We start from the raw sequence: 16472 nt of genomic DNA, 5'->3' as shown, positions 1-16472 counted from the left end.
AAAGAAGAGTTAAATGATTTAGTCAACCAACAGATTTTCAAGTAAGCAAAATAAGAAGTTAAGAATAAAAGAAAGGATCATGAATTCATAAAATATTAGATCTGGAAGAATCCTAGAAATCTTACTAAAATTTGTAAACTCACAAATTTTACAGAGGAAACTGTTCCAGGAAGAACATATGATTTGCTTAATAGGGTTTATAATTGTAAATATTTAAAAATGAGCAGGCTCTGCTAGTAGCTACATTACACACATATCGGAGTTCTTTAAATGTCTATTTTCACCTAATAAAAGCAGATAAAGGTTTTGTAAAAACAGATGTGCACATCTGTTGGCCTATGCCTAATCTGAGCATTTTGTGTTTTATATGTAAGTTCTCTATATTTGAACACAAAGCATATAATAATTAAGAGTGCTGAATTCTCAATCCACATTGCCCAAATTCATACTTGGGCTTTACCACGACAGGTGGCCATGACATTGGGCAAGTCGTTTCAAGGCCAATGACTCAGTTTTCTCCACTGTAAAACAGAAATAAACTGTAAAATGAGAAGAAGTAGTTCCTTCCTCCTATGATGTTTATAAGGACTAAAGTTAATGCCTTTTGCGGGTTTAAACGGTGCCTGATACAGAGCGAGAACTCAAAAAATGGCAACTCTATTAGAAAGCACTATTTTATAATGACCTGAAGCTTATTAGTCAAGACAATGACTTTCCTTTTTTTTTAATTAGGTGACCTCAATGAAAATAGGACATTGGCACAGAAAAATGGGTGACTTCCAATTCATAAGTGTTAAAAAGAAAAAAAAAGCTTAGAAGTTATTTGAAAGCCAGTGTCAAAACAAAGCTGGGGCAATTTCTTTTCAAAGCAAGAGACAATGATCCAATGAAAAATTATCTATGATGTGAAGTATTTTTGGATCAACCAACAAATTTAATACTATCACATATGAGATGATACTAAAGTTAGGGGGCTATCCTCTGCCTTCAACTATTCCTTCTAATGTGTTCCATTCAACTTAGAATTTATGGATTTAAATATTATAATTTTTAAAAGACAAAACATTTATTTCTAAATTTGTTTTTAAATAGATAAAGGCAGCATTCAGCAGTATATCATTTGAATGAATTCCATTTGGTATAAGAAAACAACAAAATAAATGTGGAACACATTTCACATTTTTATTTTATGCAATTTCAGTGCTTTCAACGCTGCATATATTACTAAAAGCACAAAAATAGACGCTGTACTATCAAATTGTAAAGAATACCAAATTCATATAATTATACTTTATAATTTCTTCCAAATTCAAAAGGACAAGTTTTTTTAATTAAAATAATTTCATATGTCTTGTGTGCTCTACAGAATAAAACAAGTATATTTTCCAAAATTTCATATTTTAATAAAAACTACTATTTGTAAAAGGCGCTCTATACTTTTGACAATGACACCAAAGCCTCCTCATCTGGGCTGAATGAGAACGTGCCTGCATTGATATGGTAACAAGATATCAAATAAGCCTCATTTATTCTACTCTACAGTTTGGAGAAGCACTACTGTAGGTGAGTAGATTTTCTCTACGTTTAATAACAAACCTAAAATTTCACATACAACCTCAGCATTTGTAAGACCATCCCTCTCTTCTCCTCATACCATATAGGCACTTTTTCTTCATTCCCAAAATTCTGAGGAAGTGGGCCATGATGGCACATACACGCAATGAGTGAGACTATCAGGAAAAGGCAGAAAGCACAGGGATGCCCAGATACTTGTTCCTCTAAGCTGTCTGTCTCCATCCATCCTCAGTCACCCAATAGTAGATTAAAGCTCTCTCAGCATCTGTGCTACCTCCTTGGCCTTTTTCCAACCAGTAGCCTTCACCAATGGGAGAAGGATCAAGGCTAGGAAAACACCCATGCGTGGGTACAGTATTAATGGGACATTCCGTGGTTCGCTAAGCCTAATGCCTACTGAGAAGATGGCGGAAACCTGAAAACAGGAGCCCAGGGCAAAGTAAGAAAGCTAAGGTGGCTTTGAAGGCTGGTTGTGGTCATGATTTTTTATCATCCTCAACTATATTTAGTTAAGCTTGACCACTTACGAAATTTTTACATACATTATTTCAATTGACCCTCACAGCAGTCCCAGGAAGACATGGCATAGATATTTTTTATTAATAACTATGTACTTCACGGGTGAAGAAACTTGAACAAGAAAGCTTAAAAGACTTGTCTAAGGTTATTGTAACCAGTAAGTGAGCAAGAACTTGGCTTCTATTTTCCTCCAAACTAACTGCGGATTCCAGGGTCGTTCCACTCACCACTGGATCACATACAGATGAAGGCAAAGGGGCACGCTGACCGAGGCAGTTTCCACCCTGCACAAAGTCAGCAATTATTCCTACAAACTACTGTATTTTTCCCTAACTGCCTTTATCATCAGTCCCATTCCTTCCTTTACTTCCTTACCTCTTTCATTCCTGCTTTTCTTCAGATAACCCAAGACGTCAGAAATCATTTTGTCCGCTTACACCCCTTCGATCCTGATCTGCACAACCAACGAAAACCCGGGGTCACACCTGAAACCAGCAGCTATAGATCCTGCTCTTCTCTGAAGTCCTGGGACTGTATCAGAAACTGGCCGAAGGGGTGAAGACATTTGTGGAAATCTCAGAGGTACCTACTTCTACTACGTGCATAAAAAGCAGGCAGGCCATGAGGAATCGATGCAGCATGTCCTGCATCTGGACTGACTGTTCCCTGCTGGCTGGCCGTACCCAGCGACTGAGTTGGAACAAACACTCAGAATCATGAACTCAGTCACAAGAAACACCAAAATAAGGTATTAACGAACGTCTGAAGAACTACCCAGATGGTCATGGGAAGTGTTTACAGTGTGTTCTGAACTTATGTTGTCTGGAGGAGTGCGTCAAAACCCAGTATGTGGAAGATGCTAGCAAAAACAATGGAGATGAAACCCTACACATCAGATGCACTTGCTTACAGAGCATTACTTTTGCTTAAGAGCGCAACAGCCTCCTTTCGCTTAAAACTTAAAATAAACTTTGATATAGAAAAAGGGGAACATTTAAATAGCCAGACATCCAACTCCATAGAGATAACCACTGTTAATATTTTTCTAGTCTATTTTATGACAATATATGACAGGAGTGTGCATTTTTAAAGCAAATACTATCTAGTGCTTCTTATTCTACAGAATAGCAGGACGTTAAAACTCTTAGCGTTCCAAGTCCCTCCCCTGTGTGAAGTTATTTAATCATCCCACTAACCCAATGATGTTAAGTACTGTTATCCCTATTTCATAGATGGGGAAATCGAGGCATGGAACTTATTAACTACAGTGGTAGAGCTGCTGTACGACACAAATGAAATACAGAAAGTAACCCTGATAGAGTAAATTTGTCTTCTTTACACACTTCTTTCTACTACATCTTCTCTTTCTCTGCTTCTCTGCTCTTCCACCCCTCCCCCCACAGCACAATGCACATGACAGCCTATCCCACAGCACAATGCACATGACAGCTTATCACAACATTAACTCCAGCAGGTAACTTGCCCATCAACAGGATCTGTAGTCGTTTCAAAAGCCAGAAAAAGACTGTGCTTTATTTCTGGAAAGAAAAAAAAGAAAGAAAGAAAAGAAAGGAAGAATTTGTATAAGGAAATCTGATTTGTTCTTGGAATAGAAAGGATGCTTGAGAAAGGGCCGAGAAGCAGCTACAGAAAGGACCAGTAACACGGGAGGTTGGAGAAGTCAGCCCATGGGCTTTACTCCAGGTGAAACATGTACAGCTAAACCATCCTGGCACATGCACCCCTCCCCTGAGAGGAAGACTGGTCTTGCTTCACCCGGGTAGACTTTTCTCTATGTTGGTGAACTGATTCTGAAACAAACTCGGGTTTTCAGTGTTGTTGTTGGTGGTGGTGGTGGTGGTCGCAATGGTAGAGTTACATGTATGTGTGTTTGTAGTTTTTTAAAAAGATGACCTGAAGTCAAAGGCAAAAACACAATGACTCTTCTGTCCTGGAGTGGAGTGGATCTGTCCAATCTTACAGGATTCTGAGTTCACACTATAAATGAATTTTGAATTGTTAGTCAGTGAAGGAAAACCTCTTCTACTGTCTTATCAGAAGCACCTCGTCTCTACCCTCTGATGGGTATTCTTTTATTGGGAATAAAAGATCTCCTAAGGGATTTACAGATCAAATTCAACAACTTGAACCATTCATCATGCTAGTTAAGAAGGTTCCATAATAAGTCAGATTTATTTACTTGCTTAGAAAGTAAGTAGTACATATTATAGAATGAAAATAGGATATTCAAAGAGACACTAACTGCACACCTGCCATGTGTAAGGATCTGCTAGATATGACACATTAAGAGACAAAGGGTTTTATAAAAATGAATAGCTTCAAAAGGAGAAATGTATTTCAGAAATGTGATTTCTACAAGATTTCAGTATGATGCCTGACTGGACTGTTACAATGGAAATATCTTTAAAAAAAATACAAAAAAAAAAAAAGCTCTACAAAAATAGTACTCTTGTCAGAAAGCTAAACATCTGCAAGAAACATGATAATTCTGAGAGGATAAAAGATGAAAACAGAAGCTATTTCCTTATTGTAGGATGATACGACCAGAACAGTCAGACTAAATGGACCGTCTGATGACTAAAGGTTGCTTTCCTGACATCAACTTGACACTCTTTCAACATATGCTAAGAATTCTCTTCAGTTTTAAAAAAAAACAAAAAACAAGTGGATGTGTATGAACTGAAATTACTATAGTACACTGCAGCGGGAATATAAAATGGTACAACCACTTCAGAAAGTACTTGGGAAACTTCTTCTAAAGTTAAACATACATTAACCACATGACCCAGCATTCCCACTCATAGGTATTTATCCAAAAAATAAAAATAAAAAATAAAAAATTTTTGTCTGAATAGAGGCTTGAACACGTATGTTCACAGCAGCTTTGTTCATAATAGGTAAAAACTGAATATAACCAAATGTGCATCAGTAGCTGAATGAACAAATTGTGGTAAATTCATAAAATGGAAGACGATTCAGCAATAAAAAGAAAATAAGCTACTCATACACACAATAGCATGGAGACAAATTGCAGCAACACTATGCTAAGCAAAAAAAAAAAAAAGCACAAAAGAGTACATACCATAAGATTCCATTTATGTGGAATTCTAGAAAGCAGATCAGTGTTTTCCTGGCGCTGTGGATCAGAGGTGGGCACAACATCAAGCAGGGGCACAAGGAAGCTTCGTAGGGTACAGAAATGTTCTAATCTTAATTGTGATGGTGGTTATATGGATATAAATCATTAAAACTCAATTGAACGCTGTGGAAGTATGTATCTTCACGTACGTATTATATATAATACATGTACTTCAACTGAGGTGATTAAGATACAACAAGAACAGAACTCTAGAAGTAACATATTCCGAAGAGTGAAGTAAATATTCCCACTATACTAACTGCACTGTTCAGATCACACTCAGGGTAGGATGTTTACTTCAACGAACATTTGAAAGAAAGCTGAAAATTAAAGACATTTAGGAGGAAGGGAAGTTTTATGGTGAGTGTCTCTGGCAATGCAGTCACCAGTGAGAAGTGACTGAAAGTTTAGTCTGGTGACAAGAGAGGAAAGACGGACACACAAATGCCCTCGTAAGTGCAAAGTGCTGCCTTCGAAGGGGAAGAAATGGACTCCTACCGGTGGAAGTTATAAATACACAAGACTGTCTCCTAAACAGAGAGACAATAATTACTCTAATTAAAGTTCAAACTAAAAATCAAATCTCACCTGTTGACTAGTCACCGTATCCCCGATACAATGGCATGTGAACCTTCTGAGAAAGTAGTTACTGAGTTCTTACACTGAGCTCTTCCTGGAGGGCTTCCTGGAGAGGCAGTAGATCGATCACAAGGCAGATCAGACACCCTCTGAGAGACTTTCTAGAGCGTACTTTTTCTTCCCTTTATAAAACGAAGTAAACTTTCATGATTTCAAACTGCTGAACTCTGTAGTTGCTACTAATACCACGCCTTTCATATTTGGGTGTTTAAAAAACATTTTTCAAATCAATTGCACTTTGCCTTTAAAAATACATTGTTGTTCATCACTAGCATATCCAGTGCAGAGTTCCTGTTGCTGGTATAAGTTACCTAATGGTAAAAGTCTACTGTATGGGAAAATAAAACACATTTTAGAATGATTCACTTTTGGATGAAATTTCAAGTATTACTAACCATCCCCCCCCCCAAAAAAAACTGCTGACACAGGGAAAGATAACAAGGTGTGTGTCCTATAGACATAAGATGATCAGCCAGGAAAATTGTGTTCTTTCCTACTGTTGGGGAAGAACAGTTCCCTACCGGTGGGAATAAGAGAAAGTTTAAATTTAATGTGGATAATGGCATGTGTGATGGACATTAATCACCTTCTTTCACATTTATTCAGGGTCCCCTTTTCTTTTCTTTTTTTTTTAAAGATTTTATTTATTTATTTGACAGAGAGAGAGAGACAGCCAGCGAGAGAGGCAACACAAGCAGGGGGAGTGGGAGAGGAAGAAGCAGGCTCCCAGCGGAGGAGCCTGATGTGGGGCTCGATCCCAGAACACCGGGATCACGCCCTGAGCTGAAGGCAGACACTTAACGACTGAGCTACCCAGGCGCCCCAAGGGTCCACTTTTCTTTTCTCAGAAGCTTTGGGGATCTATGGGTCCCAAAGAAGTTAACTCCACCCACCCCTTCATTCCAGGGATGCAATACACAAGCCAGTATACAACAATTAGGACTTTGCACCATCAGGACCACAGTGATTAGTTCTGAGGTGGAAATATGACCAATACTGGTTGAATTAGAATGAATTATCAGATTTTAGAAATACTGAAACAAATATATTTTTTTCCAATGGAGGTAAATATGGAAACAGTAAGACTTAGGAGCTACTAGAAGCCATATCAGAACCGAGAGAGGAATACCAGAATGAAACCAATACCCAGGAGCCAGGACAAAGAAATGGACGTCACCAAAGTTTGGGTTATAATAAAATGTAATAGAGTGTGGAGAACCTGGGTTCTGATTCTGCTCTGTTCCTCTGAAGAGTGGTGACTTTTGTTCTCAGGCATGGAATTACTGGCTGGACATCTTGAATTTGTTTACGTCTTATTGGGATGATTTTCAGGAAAGTTCAAGGGGTTTTGCAAGCTCCTCTAGTTTGGTAGGACCAAACTTCTATCTTTGTCTTCCCTCTGAGGTCTAGTTTTAACTTGTTAGGGTGGATGGAGAGTAAGTCTCACTCCAGGACACAGTCCTGACTCCAAGGTGTGCACTTTTTGGTTCAGAGATGGATGACTAGATGTTAATAACATCTTTCTATCTGCCCGGAACAGAGCACCAATGTCTATCAATAACCTTTAATATGTCTTTGCACTCTTTGGTCCCTTGGTAAGCTCACAGGCTCTCCAGCCCATATGTAGTCCATCTCTCAGCCGAGGATTCATGAGGAGCCCACGTTTACAACTCTGGACCCCCATTTCTGTACAGCTCTCTCTTTTTTTGGTGCCCTTCTCCAGATCCCAGTTGCCTCAAAAGCCCAAAACTCTGATCTCTGCCTTCTCAGCTCAAGGCACCGCTGTTCCTGTTTAGACTCCATAGCCTTTGTGACACAGTCAGGAAACTCTCTCAGCAAAAAGCCAGGGTAAACAATGAGCTCTTCTTATAAATTTGCCTTTTTTCAATAATCACAGTCTTGTTGTCTAATGCCCGAGAACAGTTGTCTCATATGTTTTCTCCAGTTTTATCACTGTTCATGGAAGGAGGGTTAGACAAGTAGAAGTTACTCTATCAGGGTCAGTAGCAGAAGCTCTTGTCCACATAATTTTAAAGATTGTTGTTCTCCCTCATTCTCTTAATTTGTATTTGTCTTCTTCTCTCCCCACCTTCAATTTCTGCAATTTATGGTCCTGAGTTAAATGCACATATACTCTTAAATAATTTTGATACAATATTTTAGATCTTTAAGACCTTACAATGATGATGGAACACTTTGAAAATCTTCATATTACCATAAGTTTTGTTGAGTTTCTAAAGTTTAAGCAAAAATGTTTTAAATTTAATTTGGAAAGTCTTTCTTCCTATACTTATTTTTTTCCATGAATATAAATAGCACAAGCAAAACATCAGCAAAACCCTGCTACCATACTGTCTTTCCTATTCCTTCTTTTGCTGAAGTACATTTCCTTATTTCCATTTAAGTAAAAATAAAAAGAAGAAAAACCTCAAGTTATCAGAATTATCTTCATTTCCTGATTTCTGAAGTTGTTCCAGTCTCAACCTTAACAATTATAATGGTCTTCCTAGCTATATTTAAAGACCATGGAAACATCTACCTGTTCCCCAAATGAGAGAGTTAAATGAGAAAGCAAATAAACACAATAAAGTTTTTGAAAATTTTAAACCATTTATAGGAAATGGTTAGTCCCACAAAAGAAGTGTATTCTTCCCCAAGCATGAGTTTCTCAACTGATTTAGATATTTGATACGCTAACTCAAACAAATGCTTGAAGATAAACAGGGGTGACTTATCCATCCCGCACAGTGCCTGGGGCCCATAACACCTTCGGGGGCCCACAAAAAGTTTTAATTTCTTTTAAAATAAGAACAACAACTAAAAATTTAGAACAAAGAAAATGCTTAACATTTCTTAATATGTTTGTCTTTAAACCCACACAGTCATAAAATATAGTTATAATTGTGTGTGTGTGTGTGTGTGTGTGTGTGTGTGTGTGTGTGTGGAGACAGACATAAATTGGCAATTGTTTTCAGATCTGCTGAGAACCTCAGAAGATCTTCACAGAACCTGACTCATCTGATCTTAGAATATGAGGCCCCCAAGCATTCTTCCCTTTAAGCTCCTAGAGGTGCTAATCACATCCTTAAACCATTTGCCTCAAATCTTTTTAGTTTGCCTGAACTGAATTCACTTGCAAAGCAGGGTTAATTTGGGGGCTGCCTAGTACTCTGGGTAGCTAGATACCTCCATGGGCTCCTTTAAGTTACCAGATAATCTTCATGGCTGCTTTACATCTGCTTTACATCTGCTTTCTACAACAGAGAAGTGGACTTGCTGTCTCTTCCTATTTCAAAGCCCTCAATCTCTTTGGAGCAGCCTACAAAATCACAAATTCCCTTCTCAGCAGTGCTGTCAACCCACAGCCCATTTGCAAAGCTAACATACAATCAATTGAGACCCCTTGAAGTCCCACACCTTATCTGACTTAGGTCACCAGTTTCGCTCACTCTTCCAGGCTCTCTTCATTTATCACTCATAGCTGTCCAAGCAAGTGTTTTTTGTATTCAAATCATGGTTATCTTATAACAATAGAAATTATCTGTCCAGAGTGATCAACATAATTTTCAGTGAAAGAAAATTATATTTAAGATAACAAAATGATTTTTTTCAACAATATTCAAAGGAAATCTTATAAGTAATCTAATATGTAGGATACATAAAAGCAGAGTGCTATGGATTGAAGCTTGGCATGAAAGATGGATAGTGTCCAAGGAGCTAAAACATCGAATCTCCTTAGAGCCCTTTGCTTCAGTGAAGTTCAACTAGTTCATCAGAAGACCTAGATCCTAGGTTCCAGCTCCACTTCTAGTGTACTCATTGGCTAAACACTTGACTTTTTTAGTAGTCTCAGTTTTCTTACAAAGAAGGTAGACGTATGAACATATGTCTTGGCAATCTCTGAAATACCATTAGCATCACATAAACAATTGTGCTTCAAAAGCACTTGTTAAATTTTTTTTAAACCAAGGAAACTTATTTTTTTTAAAAAAAACTAAGTAAACATTTTATTTTTATTATGTCACCATTACACCAACATTCTTCAATCGTCTAGGCCTGTTCTTCATTTTTCATAATGGTATCAATCACAAAGTCTGATGAGTCTTTTGAGTTTTTAAATATTCTTTACATATCAGACTTCAATGTATGTCATTTGAATTACAGATTACAGGCTGAGAATGTGTCAAACCACTCTTTTTCAGAAGAATTCAAATACTACCTATTCCATAAGCTTGTCACAAACAAGTAAAATTTAATCTCTGTTGTGCATTCCAAGCATTCGTTTATACTCTAGAAAAAAGGGCAGCACGTTCAGTCTCTGAAGGACCAAAGAGTAGTTGAAGCTTCACAGACCCATCGAGTCTCTGCCGCAACTACTCAAATATGCCCCTGCGGTAAGAAAACAGCCACAGACAATACATAAACCCATGGACATTGCTGTCCCAACAAAACATTGTCTACAAGGATGCCTGGGTGGCTCAGTTGGTTAAGCGCCTGCCTTTGGCTCAGGCCATGATCCCAGGGTCCTGGGATTGACCCCATGTCGGGCTCCCTGCTCAGCAGGGAGTCTGCTTCTCCCTCTGCCTGCCGCTCCCCCAGCTTGTGCGCACTCTCTCTCTCTCTGACGAGTAAATAAATAAAATCTTTAAAAATAAAACAAAATAAAAAAAAATTGTTTACAAAAACAGGCAACCAGCTGGATTTGGGCTGAAGGCCATAGTCTGCCAATCCCCATTCTAGAACCACGCTTCTCAATCTTGACTACACATACTACTCACATGGGATCTTAATGAAGATTCTGATGCAGAAGGTCTGTGTAGCGTCTGAGACTGTGCATTTCTAAGGTTCTCCTAGTCCACTGATGATGACACTAGTCAAAGGATCATATTTTTTGAGTAGCAGTATTCTGATAAGCTCCATGGGAAGAGGGGATCTAATTCTTTATTGTGTAAAAGCCTCAGAACCTAGAACAGTACCTGACACATAATAAAGCAAATGTTTAAGGAACACATGAATAAACAAATAATAAGCTTCTAATAGAATGTCATGCTCTGCCTCAAATCACTGCTGGGTGTCATCCAGTCTTCATCACGTTCATCCTAGCTTTTAAGCCTCCCAAATCTAACAGACTCTTTAACATTTTTCTAATAAACGTCACTGAGCTAAATCTCTAAGTCACAGTCTTGGTCCATGTAGATGGTATAACGGCTAGTTGTTATTGACAAATTTATTTCAAACTCTTCTAGATTTCATCCAAATGGTCACCTTTTCTTTTCTTAAGGATTCAGCATTCCTTATACTTCAACACCTTTGTTCATATGACTTTCTCCGATAGAAATATCCTCCCCTAATCTACCAAGTCTAAACATAAAAATCATCTCTTTGGGAAACAGGACAAAGAGGAAATGTCCTTACTCTCCCTGCCACTGCCCCACTCCCCACTGGCTCCAAATCTGGTTCTCTAGTTCAGCCCTGTGTATCTTCTTCAAAGCACTTATCACATTTTATAATCATTACTTGTCGGCTGACATTTAAAAATTCCCCTACTAAATGTAAGTTCCTCATGGTCAAGATCTACATTTATTTCATTAGCCACTGAATCCCTGCTAATTAGCACAGCTTCTGATCCAAATGGGCACAAAAATATTTATAGATTGAAAGGACAGACGACTGTTTATGTTCACAGACATTTTCTTTTATTGTCCAATTTTTAGAATGCAGCTATCTCTTAAAGTAAAAAGGCTGCCTTTCATGTGAGTGGGGCCAGAGTGGCCAATGTGTACTTTATGATGCTGCCCTCTTACCAATAGCTGACTAGATCAAATGCAGACACCTGATCCAAGCCGGTCCACATTCTCTGTCCTGGGATTTTTGCAACTAGGATCTCCTCCGTCTAGGCTGGTCACTCTAACCGATTAACTAAAAGGGTGGTGGTGGGCAACTATATTCGGTCATGTCCGTCCGAAATAAAATTTATAGAGTGTGAAGAAGTGAGAGACATGCAGAGAGAAACAAATATAAAAGATGGGGAGCGTACTACCTAGGTTCCTAATGGCTTTACCAACGGCACATTTCAGTTGCTCATGAGGCCAAGCTATTCTTTGGGACTGCAGGAGTTATCCCAATAACCTTCCACATTTCTGTGTTTAGATAGGTTGAAATGAATCTCCCATACTTAAAACTAAAGTAATAAAAATAAAATAGTATCTTTCTAACTAAATATATCCAGTTTACAAAGCCTATATAAAAACAAAAACATACACAAAAATGTGTCAAAATAGCACAAGGGGAAAACATCAAATCGAAGAATCAAGTTTTTTATAGCCAGAGCCTAGTAATCAAAGGTATGAGTACTATTAAACATACTTTTGAAAGGATAAATGTTATCAGCAGATAACAGTATTAATATGAAGACTAATATATTCTTAAAAAATAAATACATAATTCTCTAATTCTTCCAAGGAAACATTTACCATCACTGAGCCTTTAGCTCCAAAATTTCTCAAAATACTTCGTTTCAGGTGACGGGTCCTCATACACTTCTAAAAGGAATGAGCTGACTGTGATAACAAATATTTCCTTAACCCAAAAGAAAAAGGAGAGAGAAATTCCAAGCAACAGTTCAACTAGAAAAATAACTGGAGCAGGGAGGAAGGATAGGAAATCATCCCACCCAACTGGAATTCTACTAGTCAGACATTCAGAGATGTAAAAAGCAATGGGTTTGAGCCAATAAACTCCCAAAGAACCTCCTGCAAGCAATCACACCTCAAAATATGAATCAATTCTGGTTACCCCTGCAGCCCACCTTTCCTACTTAATTTTTAATTTGTTTTATTCCAGTTAGTTAGCATACAGTATAATATTAGTTTCCGGCATACGATATAGTGATTCAATACTTCCATACATCACCTGGTGCTCGTCACAATAAGTGCCCTCCCTAAACCCCATCACCTATTTAACCCATGCCCCCACCCCTTACTTAATTTTTCAAAAATAATTTCTAACTGAGCAATCCACATCTCTGTTAGGAAATTAAAATGAAAATGACAAAATCCTAATAGTTTTCTTTTATAGCACAATTCAAAGTATCCATTATTTTCCAAGCAGGCAAATGAAAATGTCAAAAACATTCTTGCTGTAGATATTTAGTTGTTTTCTGCCAAATTAATGAAAGGAAAATATTGCACTTCGAATTGGTTAATTACCATGAATCCTTCTGCAAAGGGCTCCTGCTTGTAGAATTAAGCCAGCTCAAGTTGGCACAGTGCCCTAATATTCATGGAGACTAGACTATAGGCTCCACTGTACTCAAGAGACATTTAGTTTTTGGCATCCGTTCATCAGCTTACAAACCATCAGTCCAAACCACTATAGACACTCAACTGTCTGAAGTAAACAGGGCAGAAAGCACCTGCATTTAATAGGGATGTACCACATTCTGTCTCTTTGAAATTTTAAGAGCCAGACGAAGAATAAAGAATGAACAAGAATACCCTGATTTACATATCTTCTAGAAATTAGAGCTACTTTGACAAAAATCCTCTAGTGACAAAGCTGCTTCCAGGAAATCCTCTAAGAACAAGGCAACTTCAGGAAAGGAGGAATTTGGAGTTCTTTTTCCTCAGGGCTAGGCCAGGGTGAATGGAGATAATTCAAGTACAGGCCTCTAGGGAGCCCACACATAGATCTCACCACTTTCTAGATTCAAGATAGAGGAGTACTGATTTGCCCATTTCCAAATGTGACAAAATAACCACAGCATTACTCTAGCCTAACCACATCTCTCCTTTTTCCCTTCTTTATGCCATTACCTTTTCTATAGGAATTACAAAACCTGGAATGCCCTCTCTCCATGTGGATGGCATATTGGATACACTTCTTTAAAACTGAATGGGGGGGGGGGAATAAAAACAAAACAAAACAGAAACCTAAATAACAAAATGTTTCTCGACTTTTTGAAAAACATGATCCACCGATCTGTTTATTTGGTAAAGAATGGGTAGAGGAGAGATGGAGACAGAAAAATAACTAATGATTTATCTCTCCTCTTTTGCCTTTCTCCCTAAATAAAATGAGAAAGCACCCTGAATCAACAAAGATAAAGACTGGTAAACCTAGGAATGCAAGCTGCCTTCTCCAAGATGCTCTTCATATGGTCCTTAGAAGTAAGCCTCCCCAGGCCTGCTGGGAGTGTGTCACCCTCTCACACAGAGTCTTGCATCAAGGAATGAGAAGAGCATAGAAGACAAAGGTTGATCCCAAAAAAAGGTCATTTAACATCAACTACAATATTTAACTATATTAATATTTAAGGACTACAGCACATGTAAAATTAGCAAGCAATTTTTTAGGATAGGAAAATAACCCTTATAAATCTCTAGTCAAAGACTCTTAGAAGACATTAGAAATTCAAGCTTTGAGAGGTTGACATAGTAAGTCTATATTTACTTTTAATTAAATTAAAGCTGACCCAGATGACAACCAGAATGTTTAAAGAGTCTAGAAACCATGAGAGAAACAGTATACTAATAAAGAAACAAAAGGAGATTTTTAAAAAACGAGAAAGATAAAAAGGGAACACAGAGGGGTGCTGGGTGACTCAGTTGGTTAAGCATCAGACTCTTGATTTCATCTCATGTCATGATCTGGGAGTCCCGGGGTCAAGCCCTGCATAGGGTTCAGCACTCAGCAGGGAGTCTGCTGGAGATTCTCTCTCTCCTGCTCCATCTGGCCCCCACCCCCATTGTCTCTCTCTCCCTCTCTCTCATAAATAAATAAATCTTAAAAAAAAAAAAAAAGGAAACAAAGAACAGATGAGACAAAGAGAACAAATAGCAAGATGACAGACTTAAACCAGATCAACAACCATAGTAAATGTAAACGATCTAAACACTCCAATTAAAAGGCAGATATTATCGGACTCCTAAAAAAGCAAGATCCAACAATATGCTGTCTTTAAGAAATGTAACTCAAATATAGACATAAATAGCTTAAAAACAAAAGGATAAAAAAGACATACCATACTAACTAGTGAAAAAAACCTGGAGTGACTATGTTAATATCAGAAAGAAATTGATTTCAGAATAGAACTACTACCAGGAACACGAAGGATAATTTCATAATGATAAAGTGATTAAGTCATTAACAGAATGCAATACTCTTAAATGTATGGACCTAATAATTGAGCTTCAAAATACATGAAGCAAAAATTGATAGAAACCAAGGTACACAATATCCTGGCCATAAAACAGGTCTCAAATGTAAAAGGAGCCAAGATTTGTTCTATGTTCTCTGCTCACAACTGAAATAAATTAGAAAATAATAACAAAGATCTCTGAAAGGTCCTGAATATTTTAAAACATAAAAAGATACTTCTAAATAACCAAATGATCAATGAAGAAACCAAAAGTGGGGTTAAAAAAATATTTTAAGCTGGATGAAAATGAAAGCACACCATACCAAATTTGTAGGATGCCATAAAGTAGTACTTAGAGAGAAATCTATAGTAAGAAATATCTGTAGTAGAACAGAAGACATGTTTTAGCCTAATTGTCTCTGCTTTTACCTTATAAAACTGGGGGGGGAGGGGAATGAGTACATTTAAAGATTTTATTTCTGGGCTCTCTATTTTGTTCTACTGATATGTGTCTGTGTTTGTGCCAGTACCATACACTCTTGATTACTAGCTTTGTGTAGCATATCTTGAAATCTGAGATCATGACACCTCCAGCTTTGTTCTTCTTTCTCAAGATTGCTTTGGCTCTTTGGGGTCTTCTGTGATTACATACAAATTTTAGGATTTTTTGTTCTAGTTCTGTGTAAAATGCTGTTGATATTTTGATAAAGACGGCATTAAATCTGTAGATTGCTTTGGGTAATACGGACTTTTTAACAGTACTGGTTCATCCGGTCCATGAGCATGGAATATCTTCCTATCTGTGTCATCTTTAATTTCTTTTATGAATGTTTTATTTCTTCAGATTAGAGGTCCTTCATCTCCTTGGTTAAGTTTATTCCGAGATATTTTATTATTTTGGGTGCAATTATAAATGGGATCATTTTCTTAATTTCTCTTTCTGCTACTTCACTTTTAGTTAATAGAGATGCAACAGATTTCTGTATGTTAATTTTGTATCTTGTAACACTACTGAAATCATTTATCAGTTCTGGTAGTTTTTTGGTGGAATCTTTAGTATTTTCTATATATGGTATCATGTCATGTTTAAAGAGTGAAAGATCAGGAAAATAAGACAAGGGTGTCTACTTTCATCACTTTTATGCAACACAGTGCTGAAGTCCTAGCTTTAACAATGAGACAAGAAAAAGAACAGTCATCCAAACTGATAAGAAGTCATAAAACTTCCACTAGTTGAATTCTGTTATGATTTTTGGTGGTTGACAGAGCAGAGGTGGGTGGGTAAATGGGTGAGACAGATAAAGAGGATTAAGAATACACTTATTGTAATAAGCACTCAGTAATGTATAGAATTGTTGAATATTTTTTTTAAAAAGATCATAGCAGAATTCAGTAATACAGAAAACAGAAAAATGGGAAAAGTCAGTGAAGTATAAGCTC

General features: G+C 37.4%; 1 protein-coding gene across 10 annotated transcripts in view; it reads right to left on the bottom strand.

Moving 5' to 3' along the window:
- Positions 1–16472, bottom strand: part of RFX3 (regulatory factor X3) — a 439312-nt gene that overhangs the window by 181758 nt on the left and 241082 nt on the right. The window lies entirely within an intron of this gene.

The sequence above is a fragment of the Ursus americanus genome, chromosome 34, assembly GCF_024610735.1.
Source record: "Ursus americanus isolate L20-20 chromosome 34, mUrsAme1.1.p, whole genome shotgun sequence".
Lineage (NCBI taxonomy): Eukaryota > Metazoa > Chordata > Mammalia > Carnivora > Ursidae > Ursus > Ursus americanus.
The sequence above is the reverse complement of the archived record's forward strand: the minus strand, read 5'-3'. Positions and strand labels throughout refer to the sequence as shown.